The sequence below is a fragment of the Somniosus microcephalus genome, chromosome 1, assembly GCF_052327205.1.
Source record: "Somniosus microcephalus isolate GS21.2 chromosome 1, FLI_Smic_1.0, whole genome shotgun sequence".
Classification (NCBI taxonomy): domain Eukaryota; kingdom Metazoa; phylum Chordata; class Chondrichthyes; order Squaliformes; family Somniosidae; genus Somniosus; species Somniosus microcephalus.
The window spans coordinates 453,164,590-453,181,111 of NC_140987.1; positions in this window are offsets into that span (position 1 = coordinate 453,164,590).

Below are 16,522 nucleotides of genomic sequence, written 5' to 3' on the forward strand. Positions count from 1 at the left end.
TCTGAGCACTCTGAGAGAGGTACTGCAAAGATTGGATAAGGCTGGGTTACGGCTCAAGAGAAGTAAGTGTACTTTCCTGGGGAATGAGGCCGTGTTCCTGGGACACAGAGTGGACGCCACAGGGCTCCATCCAATCAAAGAGAAGGTAAAAGCACTGCAGGAGGCCCCAGATCCTACAAATGTGACTGAGTTAAAAGCTTACCTGGGACTGCTAAACTATTATAATAGGTTTTTACCAAACTTGTCAACAGTGTTAGCACCTCTTCACAAACTACTGCGCAAGGAGACACAGTGGCAGTGGGAGGAAGAACAGAGGGTTTCATTTGAACAGTCCAAGAAACTGATGCTGTCCTCGGATGTGCTGGTTCACTACAATGCAGAGAAAGACATCATTCTCTCTTGTGATGCTTCACCTTACAGGGTGGGGGCAGTTCTTTCACACTGTATGGAAGATGGACCTGAAAGATCAATAGGGTTTATGTCTTGAACTCTGACCCCAGTGGAAAAAAACTATTCCCAGTTAGATAAAGAGGGATTAGCAGTAATGTTTGGGTTACAGAGTTTTCACAAATACATATATGGCAGGAAATTCACCATATGCACAGATCATAAACCTCTTCTATCTCTTTTAAATGAGATGAAAGCAGTACCACAGATGGTGTCACCCCAAATCCAGAGATGGGCAGTGACGTTGAGGGCATATGAGTATGTCATCGTTTACAAAGTGGGCAAGTACCATGGGAATGCAGATGCCTTGAGCCGTCTTCCACTACCAGGTACACCTATCCATGCAGCTCCAAAGGACAGAGTTTTGATGTTGGGAACTGGTCAGGTAGTACGCAGACATGTGGGTCAGATACTGACCAGACAATGGGAAATCGAACTGGAGGTTCCAGAGGAAATATTGGAGGACAAGTTGGTCCCCAGTTATCCAAATGCATTGGTGGTCCCACCACCACGAACAGAGACAGTTACACCTGGACCCCTTAATCAAGAGGAAACCATCGTAGCAGAGTCAGATACTCTGAGTACTGCTCAGGAGCAGCAGGTGGCTTTACCACAACCAAGTAGGGACTTGACTGTAAGACGTTCAACAAGGTCTCACAAGCCACCAGAGCGATTGATCATGACCTGCTAGATTGTTCAGGATGGACTATCATTGAAGGAGTTTCCTTATGGACTTTTTAAGAATGTTGTTAAGAATTGTTGTAACTTAAGAGGGGGGGGATATATAATCTCGGATGTAATGCTTAAGTTATCCACCAGAGGGAGACAAATGTTAAGGGTTCATTTACCAGTGTTTTAAGGTAATGTTTCATTGTGGGAATGACTCATAGGATCATCCATCTTGGATGCATCGTGCAGTAGAATTAGAAGTGCATGCCTGTAGCTTGTAAGAGCTCTGTTCTCTCCTTATTCTGTGTAAATTAAAAGTAAAGTTTTGAGTTCCTGAAGTCTCACTTATATCAATTAATTGGACCTTGGCCTAGAAATTCAGTTGGCTGCGCCAGCCGTTAACGCCTTAGGAGGAGCAGATCTCGAGCGCTAGGCGCTTAGCGCCCGGGCGCAGCGCGATCTGCGCCTCGCCCCAACTTCAGTAGACATTTAGCGCCAGCACAAAGTCTTTGCGCGTGCTCAGCTGCGCGCGCAGATCATGACGTCATTTCGTCGTGCAACGCCCTTTGTGCGCCCGGAACCGGAACTTCACTCGCGCCGCCCCATTGTGCGCCTGACGGCCCGAACGACTGTGAAGTGGAACGGTACACAGCCGAGGCGGGCCGCGGGGAGTGCAAATTAAAGGGCACTCCTGCAGTAGAAAAGGCAGCCGTTTTGCAACACTTTGTGAGAGACAAAGATGGTGATGATGGAGATGGAGATGGAGATGGAGAATGATGATGATGAGGAGGAGGAGGAGGAGGAGGAGGAGGAGGAGGAGGAGGAGGAGGAGGAGGAGGAGGAGGAGGAGGAGGAGGAGGTGGTGTGCCAGTACCACATAACAAACTGATGGAGAGAAGCCCTCCCCAACAACACAAATACAGCAGTCTCGGCCTTTCAAAAAAACAAATCCACCCTCCCCCTTTAAGAGCTCACCGGAGCCAGAGTGTCTGCCGTCAATCAGCAGCTCGCCGCACCTGCCCTGCGCCCACCTTCCGGTGTTAGCGCCCGGGCCGCCGGCTTAGCGCCTAAAGAGAGCCGTGCATCGCCAGTTTTAGCGCTCGAGCAAACTCTTAGGGCGAAGCTAATGAATATCGGCGAAGTGGCCTCGAATTTGCGCCGGGCGCAAACTTTAGCGGCCGCCCGACTTTACCGCCCCAAAAGTGGCTATAATGAATTTCTAGGCCTTTACTACTTGGATATAACAGTCCCCTTGTTCAGGACTCCCCCCACCAGAGGAAATAGTTTCTCTCTCTCTTCCCTATCAGATCCTTTAATCATCTTAAGCACCTCAATTAGATCACCCCTTTAATCTTCTATAATCCACCCTTATACCTGAGGGAATACAAGCTTAGACTGTGCAGCCTTTTCTCATATATGAACCCTTTTTTGCTGGTATCTGTAAAATATATAAGTAGATTAGTGACTGAGTGCCCTTCTGGGGAAAATGGAAAATCTCCAGGAATATGCTCAGTTACTAATCTACATATATTTTACAGTCAATGAAATGCTTTTGAAGTGTAGTCACTGTTGTAGTGTAGGAAATGAAGCAGTCAACTTGCGCACAGCAAGCTCCCACAGAAAGGCGAGCAAAATGGGCAGACAAGTGGCAGATGGAATTTAATACAGAGAAGTGTGAGGTGATGCATTTTGGCAGAAGGAACAGGGAGAGGCAAGATACATTATGGCACAGTTTTAAAGAGTGTGCAGGGACAGAGGGACCTGGGAGTTATTGTGTACAGATCCCTGAAGGTGGCGGGACATATTGAGAGAGTGGTTAACAAAACATATGGGATCTTGGACTTCATAAGTAGAGGTATTGAGTACAAAAGTAGAAAAGTTATGCTGAATCTTTATAAAGCGCTGGTTAGGCCACAACTGGAGTATTGCTTCCAGTTCTGGTCACCACACCTTAGGAAGGATGTGAAGGCCCTTCAGAGGGTGCAGAGGAGATTTACCAGAATTGTTCCGGGGATGGGGGATCTTAGCTACATGGACAGGTTAGAGAAGCGGGATTTGTTTTCGTTAGAACAAAGGAGGTTGAGGGGTGATTTGATAGAGGTGTACAAGATTATGACGGGTTTGGATAGGCTAGACGGGGAAAGGCTGTTCCCACTAGTTGATGATACAAAGACTAGGGGACACAGATTTAAGGTTTTGGGAAAGAAATACAGGAGGGACGTAAGGGAAAACTTTTTTACGCAGCGAGTGGTGAGGATCTGGAATTCGCTGCTGACGGAAGTGGTGGAAGCGGAGACACTCGATGTTTTCAAGGAGAGACTGGATAGACACTTGAGGGAAATAAACTTGCAGGGCTATGATATGCCATCAATGACTCAAAGACAAGGATTCAACTGAAGGCTTTTAATCACTAAGAACATAGCAGTATAGCAGGTCTTCCCACATCGGGTTCGCCTGGTAGTAAATGACTCATACAGCTCCTGAGACCTTTATATGGCAAAAGACAGGGGCGTAGCCAATACACACAATTGGAACAAAAGGGGGCGGTACACACAATACAAGCAGGTAAAATACAAGCAGGTAAAATAAAAGCAGGTAAAATACAAGCAGGTAAAACACATGGGTTGATGAAGGCATATTTCATCACATTCACCCCTTCTACAGATTTAGTCTGTCCGGGGGTGTGATAGTCCTTCCTGAACGTCGCAACAGTACCTCGGGTTCCGACCGGGAGTCCGTGGTGCCCTCCTGGGCATACCCATGTGCTGGGGGTGTTGCAGATACTTCAGGGGGTGGTGAGGATACCTCTGGGGATGGTGGAGGTTCTTCTGGGGGTGGTGGTGATGGGTCGTCGTCGTCGCTTCCTGCCGAGGCGAGGTCCTTTATGGACACGGTGTCTTCACGCCTGTTGGCGTGCTTGACGTACGCGTACTGTGGGTTTGCGTGGAGTAGGTGTACGGCCTCCACGAGGGGATCCGTTTTGTGGCCCCTCACATGCTTCCGTAACAGGACTGTCCCTGGGGTGGAGAGCCACGAGGGTAGGGATACTCCTGAGGTTGATTTGCGGGGAGAAACAAACATCTTCTCATGAGGAGTGGCGTTAGTAGCAGTACACAGTAGCGACCTTATCGAGTGGAGTACGTCTGGGAGGACCTCCTGCCAGCGGGAGGTGGGGAGGCCTTTAGACCTTAGTGCTAAGGTGACCGCCTTCCACACTGTCGCATTTTCCCTCTCCACTTGCCCATTACCCCGGGGGTTATAACTAGTGGTCCGACTCGTGGCTATCCCCTTCGACAGCAGGTATTGGTGCAGTTCATCGCTCATGAACGACGCCCCCCTGTCAGTGTGGATGTAGTTAGGCATGCCGAACGTGCAAAACAGGTTGCCGAGGCACTTGATGACCGTGGCACTGGTCATATCTGGGCAGGGGTAGGTGAATGGGAAGCGGGAGTACTCGTCCACAATGTTGAGAAAGTACACATTGCGGCCGGTGGAGGAGAGTGGTCCCTTGAAATCTAAGCTCAGGCGCTCGAATGGCCGTGTAGCATTGATCAGGTGGGCTTGGTCGGGTCTGAAAAAATGGGGCTTGCATTCCGCACAGGTGCGGCAGTCCCTGCTCATAGACCGGACCTCCTCGATGGAATAGGGCAGGTTACGGGATTTTATAAAGTGGAATAGCCGGGTGACCCCCGGGTGGCAGAGGCCATCGTGGAGGCCCTGTAGCCTGTCCCCCTGGATGCTGGCACACATCCCTCGTGATAGGGTGTCAGGGGATTCATTGAGGGCCCCCGGCCTATATATTATGTCGTACTCAAACGTGGAGAGTTCGATCCGCCACCTGAGAATTTTGTCGTTCTTGATCTTCCCCCTCTGTTTGTTGTTAAACATGAAGGCTACCGACCGCTGGTCGGTAAGCAGGGTGAAGTGTTTGCCGGCTAGGTAGTGCCTCCAGTGCCGCACTGCCTCCACTATGGCCTGGGCCTCCTTCTCTACCGAGGAGTGCCTGATCTCGGGCCCTTGGAGGGTTCTTGAGAAAAAGGCTACGGGCCGCCCATCCTGGTTGAGGGTGGCTGCTAAAGCGAAGTCGAACGCATTGCTTTCGACCTGGAAAGAGATGTTTTCGTCCACTGCCCGCAGCGCGGCCTTCTCAATGTCATGTTTAATGTTGTTGAAGGCGGCGTGGGCCTCGGCCGTGAGCGGGAAGGACGTTGATTTCAGGAGGGGACGGGCCTTGTCGGAATAATTGGGGACCCATTGGGCGTAATAGGAGAAGAACCCCAGGCACCTTTTCAGGGCCTTGGGAGTGTTTGGTAGGGGTAGCTCCCGTAGGGGGCGCAATCGGTCGGGGTCCGGACCGATTTCCCCGTTTTCCAGCACGCAGCCCAGGATGCAGAGGCGCGTGTTGCTAAAGACACACTTATCCTCGTTGTAGGTGAGAAGAGTCTGAGGGCGGTTTTCAGAAATCTCGCGAGGTTCGAGTCGTGGTCTTGCTGGTCGTGGCCGCAGATGGTGACGTTGTCTAGGTATGGGTAGGTGGCTGTTAACTGGTTCTCATCGACCATGCGGTCCATCTCCCGCTGGAAGACCGAGACCCCGTTCGTTACCCCAAAGGGGACTCTGAGGAAGTGGTAGAGACGTCCGTTCGCCTCGAAGGCAGTGTATGGACGGTCCCCCAGCCTAATGGGGAGCTGGTGGTATGCCGATTTTAGGTCGATGGTGGAAAACACCCGGTATTGCGCGATTTGGTTAACCATATCCGCTATGCGGGGCAGAGGGTAGGCGTCTAGCTGGGTGTATAGATTAACCGTCTGGCTATAATCTATCACCATCCGCTTCTTTTCGCTACCCTTAACTACTACTAGCTGGGCGCGCCACGGGCTGGTACTGCATTCGATGATAACCCTCCCGCTTGAGTCTTTCTACTTCCGATGCAATGAACCGTCTATCCTCCCAGCTGTACCGCCTACTCTTGGTCGCTATGGGTCGACAGTTGGGTGCGAGGTTGGCGAACAGAGAGGGCGGCTTGACCTTCAGGGTAGCCAGACCACACACTGTGAGGGGCGGCTGGGACCCACCGTAGGTAAGCGTGATACTTTGGTGGTGGCACTGGAAGTCCAGACCCAAGATCACGCTCACACAGAGATCTGGCATTATCAATAGTTTAAAATCTCTGTAATCATTGCCTTTTACCGACAACATAACCGCGCAGAAACCTGTAATTTTTGAGGTATGAGTCTTATCGGCCATGACGATTTTGCCCTGTGTGGGGACTATCGTTAGAGAAAGTCGTTTTACCAGGCTAGGATGAATAAAGCTTTCGGTGCTCCCACAGTCAATCAAGCATTTAACCTTGTTCCCGTTTACCTCTATGTCCATCATCGATTTAGACAACGGGTGCGGCCTGGATTGATCCACTGTGATCGAGGCCGCCAGTGGGTCCTGGAGGTCTGTGTAGTCGGGGCAACATGGTGGACTCCATGAGGGTGGACAAGATGGCTTCCAAGATGGCCGCTCCCACGGCACGCACGCAGCGGTGGCGGAGTTGGAGGTGGGGTTCCCTCTGCAGACTTTGCTGATATGTCCTTTCTTCCCGCATTTAAAACAGGTGGTGCCCTTCGCTGGGCACAGATGCCTGGAGTGTTTGTCCTGGCCGCAGAAGTAGCATTTCGGGCCCCGATGCATCGCGGCAGTAGTGGGGCTCCTGGGTGGGGGCTGGGGCTCCGATGGTGCTGGGCTGGCCTGAGACCTGGGAGTTGAAGATGACTTCCAAGATGGCAGCCCCCACGGCGCGCACGAGGCGGAGTGGGCCGCGTGGCCTGAGGAACAGGATTCAGAGTTCCTCTGGGCCATATCCAGCGATCGCGCTATATCTATAGCCTGTTTTAAGTCCAGTCCCTCCTTTTCAAACAGTTTCTGCCGAATATAATTTGAACTGAGGCCCGCAATAAGGGAGTCTTGAATCAGCTCCTCCGTGTACACGATGGCAGACACGGCCTTACAGTTACAGTCTCGGCCCAGTACTTTTAGGTTTAGTATTAAGTCCTCTAGTGACTCACCATGCCGCTGCGTGCGAGTAGTCAGAAGATGCCTGGCGTACACCACGTTTATTGGCCGCGCGTAGTGGGCCTTCAGGATGGTGCAGGCATCCTCGTAGCTGGTGGCATCTTGGATGAGAGGGGAGACCCGATGGCTCACCCAGTTTCGCAGGATTCCCAGTTTCATGTCTCCGGTAGCGGTTTCGGCTGCGGCTATGGCAGTGGATGAGTTTGCAATGAAAAATTCGAAGCATTGGAACCAGTGTCCGAACTGTGTGGCTGCGTCTGAGGCATGGGGGTCCAGATCCAAGCGCTCTGGTTTCAGGAGTCGATCCATCTTGGTGTTTTAGTGATTAAAATTGATATGCCATCAATGACTCAAAGACAAGGATTCAACTGAAGGCTTTTAATCACTAAGAACATAGCAGTATAGCAGGTCTTCCCACATCGGGTTCGCCTGGTAGTAAATGACTCATACAGCTCCTGAGACCTTTATATGGCAAAAGACAGGGGCGTAGCCAATACGCACAATAGGAACAAAAGGGGGTGGTTCACAATACAAGCAGGTAAAATACAAGCAGGTAAAATACAAGCAGGTAAAACACATGGGTTGATGAAGGCATATTTCATCACAGGCTACAGGGATAGTGTGGGGGAATGGGACTGACTGGATTGCTCTACAGAGAGCTGGCATGGACTCGATAGGCCAAATGGCCTCCTTCTGTGCCATATGCCTCTATGACTGATGCCAGACTAACTGGTTTGTAGTTCCCTGTTTTCTCTCTCCCTCCTTTCTTGAATAGCGGGGTTACATTAGCTACCTTCCAATCTGCTGGGATCAATCTAGAATCTAGGGAATTTTGGAAGATCACAACCAATGCATCCACTATCTCTGCAGCCACCTCTTTTGGAACCCTAGGATGTAGGCCGTCATTTCCAGGGGATTTGTTGGCTTTTAGTCCCATTAGTTTCCCAAGTACTTTTTACTCTACTGATATTAATTGCTTTAAGTTCCTCAACCTTATTAGCCCCTTGGCTCCCCACTTTTTGTGTCTTCTACTGTGAAGACAGATACAACATATTTATTTAAGGTCCGCTGTCATTTCCTTGTTCCCCAATATAAGCTCTCCTGTCTCAGCCTCAGTGTATAACGAGCGGGGTGTATAACGGGCGGGTGTATAACGGACAGTGTGTGTAACAGGCGGGGTGGTAAACACCTCTATCAAATCTCCTCTTAGCCTTCTCTGCTCCAGGGAGAACAACCCCAGTCTATCCACATATCTGTATTCCCTCATCCCTGGAACCATTCTAGTAAATCTCTTCTGTACTCTCTCCAAAGCCTTCACGTGTGGTGCGCAGAATTGGACACAATATTCCAGCTGTGGCCTAACCAGTGTTTTATAAAGGCTTAGCATAACTTCCTGGCTTTTATACTCAATGGGCTGGATTTTCTCAGCCCCGAGGAGGCGGGCATGGAGGTGGGACTGCCGGTAAAGTAGCAGAAAGTGGGGACGGATGGCAAACCCGCTCCCATCCCACCTCCGTGCCCTTTTGCCAGGAGGCGGGAAGATGTGTTGCTTTGGGTCCCGTCTCCTGGAGGCGGGAAAGGCATTAAATCCTTAGGTAGTTTTGACAGGCAGAAAAAAGGATTAGTGCCATTTTGCCTTCTCAGGTGAAGGCTTCCCAACCTCGGAGAACCCCGTCGGGTTGGAGGAGACGTGGAGGAGGTCTGCGGCAGTCGGAGCCACCTGGAAGTAAGGTGTAGAGGTGAGTGATGGGTGCAAGTGTGGAGTGGTAAATATGTAAGGTGAGTAAAAAATGTTAAAAAATGTTCACTTACCTTGTTTTCTTCCTACAGCTTTCATCCACCCTGGATCGGGAGACCCGACATCTTTCTTGTCGATTTCACAGACTGGCTGTTGGATCCACCAAACCAACAGCCACCTGAAATCTACAAAATTGAAAGGTTTGATGAGTCCTGAACACAAGAACTCATCAAACTATAGAGAATGTCAGTGTTTGACAGCTTCACAGAGCTGTCAAACGCTGACATTTCTTCTTTCAAGAAGTCTTGACAGATAGCATGTCAGACGTTGACGTGCTCTGTCAGTGACTTCCTCCCTAATTGGCCTGCTGAGCCCGCAGGGCGGGCTTAACAAGCTCAATCAGGGGAAAATCCCTTTGGTTGATCAGACGATGATGGAGGCGGGACATTGACACGACAAGTAGCAGTCCAGCTTCCAACTCGTCTCCATTGAGAAAATCCAGCCCAATGCCTCTATTTATGAAGCCTAGGATCCTATATGCTTTATTCACTGCTTTGTTAACCTGTCCTGCCACCTTCAAAGATTTGTGTACAAACACCCCCAGGTCTCTCCTTTCTTGCACCCCCTTTAAAATTGTATCATTTAGTGTGTATGGTCGCTCCTCATTCTTCCTTATATGGACATGCTTCCATTTTGTTTCTCCCAAACTCTTTTCAGCAATTTTCCGCAACTTGAAACAAATAGTTTAGGATTACACCATCTTCGCTAAATGTTGACTGCATCTGGTGACAGCAATCTTCCCGGCCAGAATGAAAGAAAGACTTGCATTTATATAGCGCCTTTCATGACCACCGGACATCTCAAAGTGCTTTACAGCCAATGAAGTACTTTTTTGAAGTGTAGTCACTGTTGTAATGTAGGAAATGCGGCAGCCAATTTGCACTCAGCAAGCTCCCACAAACAGCAATGTGATAATGACCAGATCATCTGTTTTTGTTATGTTGGTTGAGGGATGAATATTGGCCCAGGACACCGGGGAGAACTCCCCTGCTCTTCTTCGAAATAGTGGCCATGAGATATTTTGTGTACTCCTGAGAGAGCAGACGGGGCCTCGGTTTAACGTCTCATCTGAAAGACGGCACCTGCGACAGTGCAGCACTCCCTCAGCACTGCACTGGACTGGACTGTCAGCCGAGCTTTATGTGCTCAAGTGCCTGGAGTGGGGCTTGAACCCACATCTTTCTGACTCAGAGGCGAACGTGTCACCCACTGAGCCACAGCTGACACTGAGAACGGAGATGATTGGGTAATTTCCCCTGTCAATCAGGCGTGGAGGCCGCACTGCTGTCAATGACTGGGATTGATTTTACGCACATCATGTGTGTTAATGTAACTATCCTCCATTCACTGCATTTTGCTGCAGAAATCACCCTGCTTTTATTTGGAGACTTTGCTGCAGTTTTGGCCATGAGTTCTGTTTGCTGTAGTTCCTAGAGGCTCATTTTAAATAGACTCTGTTCGCTGCAAAATTCTGCCGAGGGTCCCGGTCCCGCCCCCGCCTTCAACTCATTGGCTGACACAGTGGTGTCCATCGACACTCTGCCATAAGTTAAAACCAGCCCTTTGGTGTTTACTTTAAGTATCCCGTTGCACAGAATAGTCATTAAGAAAGACTGTGTAGCTCCTTAAATTTAACGTCACGTGATTGGTGTCCAGCTGACTCCTGGTTTCCGGGTAATTTTGTATAAGTGGTGAAGGCAGCATTGGTTTCTTTGGGCAGTTTGGCTTGGAGGTGTTGCGGAGCTCAACAGTGCAAGAGAGCTAAATTAAGATGGACAGTCAATGCTGGAGGACCCCAGCATTATCCGCATTGATGCTAATTCGACTTCCTCACAATGCCAACTCAATGAAGCCAACTTTCCCGATCTTGCCATTAGCGCTCACTGTTTAAAAGATTTTTTTTTAACACTGAAAGTAGAAAGACAAATCAGCAATAGAATATTGAAGTGAATAATTCACTGTAACTGAGTGTTTTTTTTAAAAAGGCTATTGATGGTATCACTGGCTCTTCAAAGTTACATTCTGCCATTGCCTTGTGTCATAGCCAGCAGGGTGCTAAAGATGGTGGAGTAAATTTTCCAAGATCCCATATCACCGATCCTTAACGAAGGTCTGTGAAATTCAAATTCCAGACCAGTACAGGTAGACTATCCTTTATTCGAAAACCTTGGGACCAGCTGTGTTTCGGTTTTCGGAATTTTTCGGATTTCAGAAGGTTTTCTGACAACAAACACTGTAGCAACAGCTTGTAAACACTCAGGCCCTGCCTTGGAAGCATCTCTGAAGCTGTTGCTAAGCTACAGAGACTCTTTCCACAGCCTGGCTGTTTAAAAAATGCTAGGGGAAGAAAAAAAACCTAACAAAACGGCTGCTGATTTCTGCCGTTAGATCGAGGTTTCCGGCTCCCCCTGCTCCGTATCTGAATTCCTTGACTTAGCGGGGGTCTGGGGCTCGACTGCCGCTGCCAGTTGTGGGAAAGCCGGATATCAGCTGACTCCTACACTAAGCTGGCCCGCAAATCAGGTCGGGGGGGTGGGGAGAAAAGACTATCGGACAGGCCGCTGCAGCTATCGGATGGGCCGCTGTATTGTTGGGTTCACTCTCCCGTTACCTCCTTCACACTGCACGGCTCCGCCTGCAATCTCCTACCCAGGAGGGAACTCTGTGACCCTCTGCCCTGCTCACAGGGAAAGGCAGAGCTCCCGGACCACTCCTGTCATGTTTGGCGCCACTCGGGTCATGTCGTGCGCACGACTTACGCTCCACGAAAAACTTTCGGTTTTTAGAGGTTTTTGGTTTTCGGAAGTGCGGATAAAGGACAGTCTACCTGTAATAAAAAACAGAAAGAGCTGCAGTTCTATAGCGTCTTTCACAACCTCAGGATGTCACAAAGTGTTTTACAGTCAATTAAGTATTTTTGAAGTGTAGTCACTGCTGTAATGTAGGAATTTGAACTTGAATTCTTGTAATCATAAGACCACACAAAGTCTGTTCAGATGAAGAAGGCCCTTTGGCGCACTTGCTCTCTTTCTTTCACCCTGCTGACTTTCCATTACAGCATCTAGCTGTTTCTTAAATACGTCTTAGCCTCATTCACCTCTCATGGCAACTCACTCCAGCTTTCGATCATCTTCTCTGTAAAGAGATACTTCCTGATTATCTGCCCTGAAACTGCCCATCACATGCCTGAACTGTACTCTCTTGTTCTGCTGCAGTGTGCTTTCTACTTTGGTTTACTTTCTCGATCCCATCAAGCATCTGACACTCGAGAAAAGGAGAGTTAACTTTTAGCTTTTGCCGATATTGTACTGAATCAGCCGTACATCACACACCTCTCCCACTGCTCTTTTGGATATATATTAATGACCTGGACTTGGGTGTACAGGGCACAATTTCAAAGTTTGCAGATGACACGGAACTCTGAAATGTAGTAAACCATGAGCAAGATAATAACAAACTTCAGGCGGACTTAGACGGACAGGTGGAATGGGCAGACTAGTGGCAGATGAAGTTTAGCGTAGAGAAGTGCGAAGTGATACATTTTGGTTGGAAGAATGAGGAGAGGCAATATAAACTAAAGTGTACAATTCTAAAGGGGGGGCAGGAACAGAGAGACCTGGGGGTGTATGTACACAAATCTTTGAAGACGGCAGGACAAGTAAAGAGACTGTTAAAAGAGGATATGAGATCCTTGGCTTTATTAATAGAGGAATAAAGTAGAAAAGCAAGGAAGTTATGCTAAAACTTTATAAAACACTGGATAGACTTCAGCTGGAGTATTGTGCTTGATTCTGGGAACCACGTTTTCGGAAGAATGTTAAGACCTTAGAGAGATTCACTAGAATGGTACCAAGGATGAGGAATTTCAGTTATGTGGAGAGATTGGAGAAGCTGGGGTTGTGCCCCTTCGAGCAGAAAAGGTTAAGAGGAGATTTCAAAGAGGTGTTCAAAATCATGAACGGTTTTGATAGTTTTGATAGAAACTGTTCCCAGTGGCAGAAGAATTGGTAGCCAGATTTAAGGTGATTGGCAAAATAATCTGAGGGGAGATGAGGAAAAAACATCTTTAGCACGACGAGCTGTTGTGATCTGGAATGCGCTGACTGAAAGGGTGAAGGAAACAGATTCAATAGTAACTTTCAAAAGAGAATTGGATAAATGCTTGAAGGGAAAGTATTTGCAGAGTTAGGGGAAAAGAGCGGGGAGTGGGACTAGTTGGGTTGCTCTACCAAAGAGCTGGCACAGGCAATTTGGGCCGAATGGCCTCTGTCTGTGTGGGCTCAGTCTATGATTCTATGATGGTCGCTTCCGTTGAAGTCAATAGAAAGGAAACTGGGGAGAGATGTACAATGTGCAGCTGCTCCGATAATGCCCTTTTCACACTATCGACAAAGGTAAAAATGAACCCCCAAGGACTGTGAGATACACAACCTGATAGAGAAATTAAACCCAAAAATAAACTTACAGTTGTACCTATTCCAACCTTCTCCAAGAACGGCGAGAAATACAAATCAAGAGTATCGGACAGTTGGTTGTACCTTTGGAATCAGAAGGTTCCTAGAAAAAGTAAAGCCATTTCAGCACTGTAGCCCTTTCCAGCTCCCTATTCTTTTCACAGCAGATTATTTCTCTCTATTTCATGTGGAGTCTAGACTCTGTACTATTTTTCACACTGTACCAGAGACCCATCTCAGCGTGTAGGATTCGCAAAATTGGATTTAATATCAATAAGGGTTAAATGGCAGAAGAGGCCATGATTTTAAAGACTGTTTTAAAAGAAGCCCAGAAAAAGGGCCATACAAAATGGCCACCATATCATGTGACCAACTTATTGGGACACTTTAAAATGGTTCCTGCGCAACCTCAGACAGATTTGTGGATTCAATCCACAGTAAGTTCTGGAAGCCGTTCCTGAGAGAATGAAACCAGACCCACAGGTATACATATGGATTAGATGCAGATCCAGTCAAGATCGGCCTGGAGACAGAGGTCATCAAGATGTTGCCGCAGACAAAAGCGGACAATTTCATATTCATGAGAACAGCACCCAGGACTAGATAACGAGATCAGCAGGACATTAAAAACAATGGAGGTAATTTCAACCAGAGATGGGCCTGTTACCAGCCGTTTAAGACATTTTAAAATATAATAACTACCCCACTGTGCACACAGCCCGCCAAAATTAAAACAAAGACTAACCTGATTTTGGGCGGGAAGTGAAGCCTCTGGAAGAAAGGTATATCTGGAGAGACTTTTCGGCAGTTAAACACACTCGGGTCAGCTTGCAGGCTTGCAGTTGGCACACAGACACGCCGGGTTGGAGAGCTGGAAACACGCAGCTTGAATCCGGACACCCAGAAGAAGGAACAGTCAATCGCAGGCGTTCCACCCCGGGGAAGCACATCGGGAGATCATTGACCATCCCCGGGCCGTTGCCGGAATGAGAGGCCATCGACCCAGCTTGGGAGAAGAGACAAAAAAATAAAGGTCCCAAGCGAAGAAACTTTCCAGCCACCACGGCTCGGTAGAAGAGAGGAAAGGAACCTGAAGAAGCAATGGGAGCCAGCCCAAGGCTCCTCTAACCAGGGTCGAGCCGACGATCCTCGACCCCGCCGACATCCAGGCCCGCTGGTGTCCAGCCGCCCCCGACCCCCACCTCAGGAGAGAGGTGTGGCGCAGCTCGCAGGGGCTCCACGATCCACGTGGAGACGAGACGCCTGAAAGGACCAAACACTGACTCGATTTCAAAACCTTGCACTGCCTAGTGGGATTGGTGAGCATGTTCCTGGCTCTTCACAATCAGATCTAGATAGGTTTATTAAGGGGGTGGATTTAAGGGTACAATTAACATGAGTTGTTGTCCCTCGATGTTCCGTGTTTCCTTATTTCATGATAATCTTTGTAGAGTATAAGATGCCTGTATTTGCTTTAGTTAGTACTGTGTCATTATGATTTGTGTGTGTGTTTTTCCCTCCCATGTACTCCCTTATCTGCTTGCATTTGATTTGATAATTTTCCTTATGCATTAAAATTTCATTTTGTTTCATCAAACTTGGTCTACACGAGTTTTCTCTACATTGTAGTTCCTGCGCCTAAGTCCAGAGTACAGAATCTAAGGGGCGAGTGGGTCGAACCACTCAAGGTTTACTGTGCAAGAGAGAGAGGCCTCTAGAGAGAGAAACCTCAGGGAAGCCTCTGCGATCTCAAACCCCTTACAAGCGCAAAATCTGGGCTGTCGCTTCACTGCACTACTGAAGGAATATTACTAATCACAGATGCCTTCCTTCGGTTGTGACAATAAAACTGAGACCCCGACTACTAGATCTGGTTGTACGGGTGAACGTTAAAGGAAACTATTCGAAGAAAAGCCAGGTGTTCTCCCGATGTTCTCCAGGTGTTCTGGTCAACGGTCCTCTCCCAACCAACACCAGGCTAACTAACCATTCATTCCATTGCTGTTTATGAGATCTTGTTCACAACATGGCAACCAATCAATGTCTACATAGGAACAGGAGGAGTCCATTCAGCCTCCTTGAACCTGTTCCACCATTCAATAAGATCAGGGCTGATCTGTATCCTAAATCCATCTACCCGCCTTGGTTCCATATCCCTTAATACTCTTAACTAAGAAAAATCTATCAATCTCAGTTTTGAAATTTGCAATTGACCCCCAGCCTCAACAGCTTTTTGAGGGAGGGAGTTCCAGATTTCCACTACCCTTTGTGTGAAGAAATGCTTCCCGACATCACCCCTGGCTCTAATTTTAAGGTGATGCCCCCTTGTTCTGGACTCCCCTGTAGTGTATGTACCATTAACGGGAGAACTACTTTTTTACAGCTCCTGTATACTGTAGTACCGGCAGTGACCACACCTGTATATAAACCCTGAGTAGGGATCTGTACTTTTAGTTTTAGAGTAAACATCATCCAGTAAACACCTGTTGATTGTTCCTCCGCAGTCCCTGTCGATTTATTGAAGGAAACCATACATCAAGATTCACGGATTTAACATCCCCCCTCCAGAGGAAATAGTTTCTCTCTATCTACCTCTATCAATTCCTTTGATCATCTAAAAACACCTCAATTAGATCACCCCTTAATCTTCTATATTCAAGGTAATACGAGCCTAGTCTATGCAACCTCTCCTCATGACCCATTTAGCCCTGTTGTCATTCTGGTGAATCAGTGCTGCACTCCCTCCAAGGCCAATATTTCCTTCTTGAGGTGTGGTGCCCAGAACTCCAGATGGGGTCCTAACCAGGTCCCTACACAACAACAGTAACTGCATTTCAAAGTAATTCACTTGGGACAGTAGCGCATGCCAAGCATTAGAGTGGGCCACATGACTGATCCATGGTCTGCATGATTATCTGCCATGAAGCTCCACAAGATTCCATGGCACTATTTCGGAAAAGAGGATTTGCAGGTGATTTCGCAATAGGTATCCCTCAACCGACATCACTTAAACAGATTATCTGGTCATTTCTCTCATTGCTGTTTGTGGGAGCTTGCTGTGCGCAAATTGGCTGCTGCATTTCCAACATTA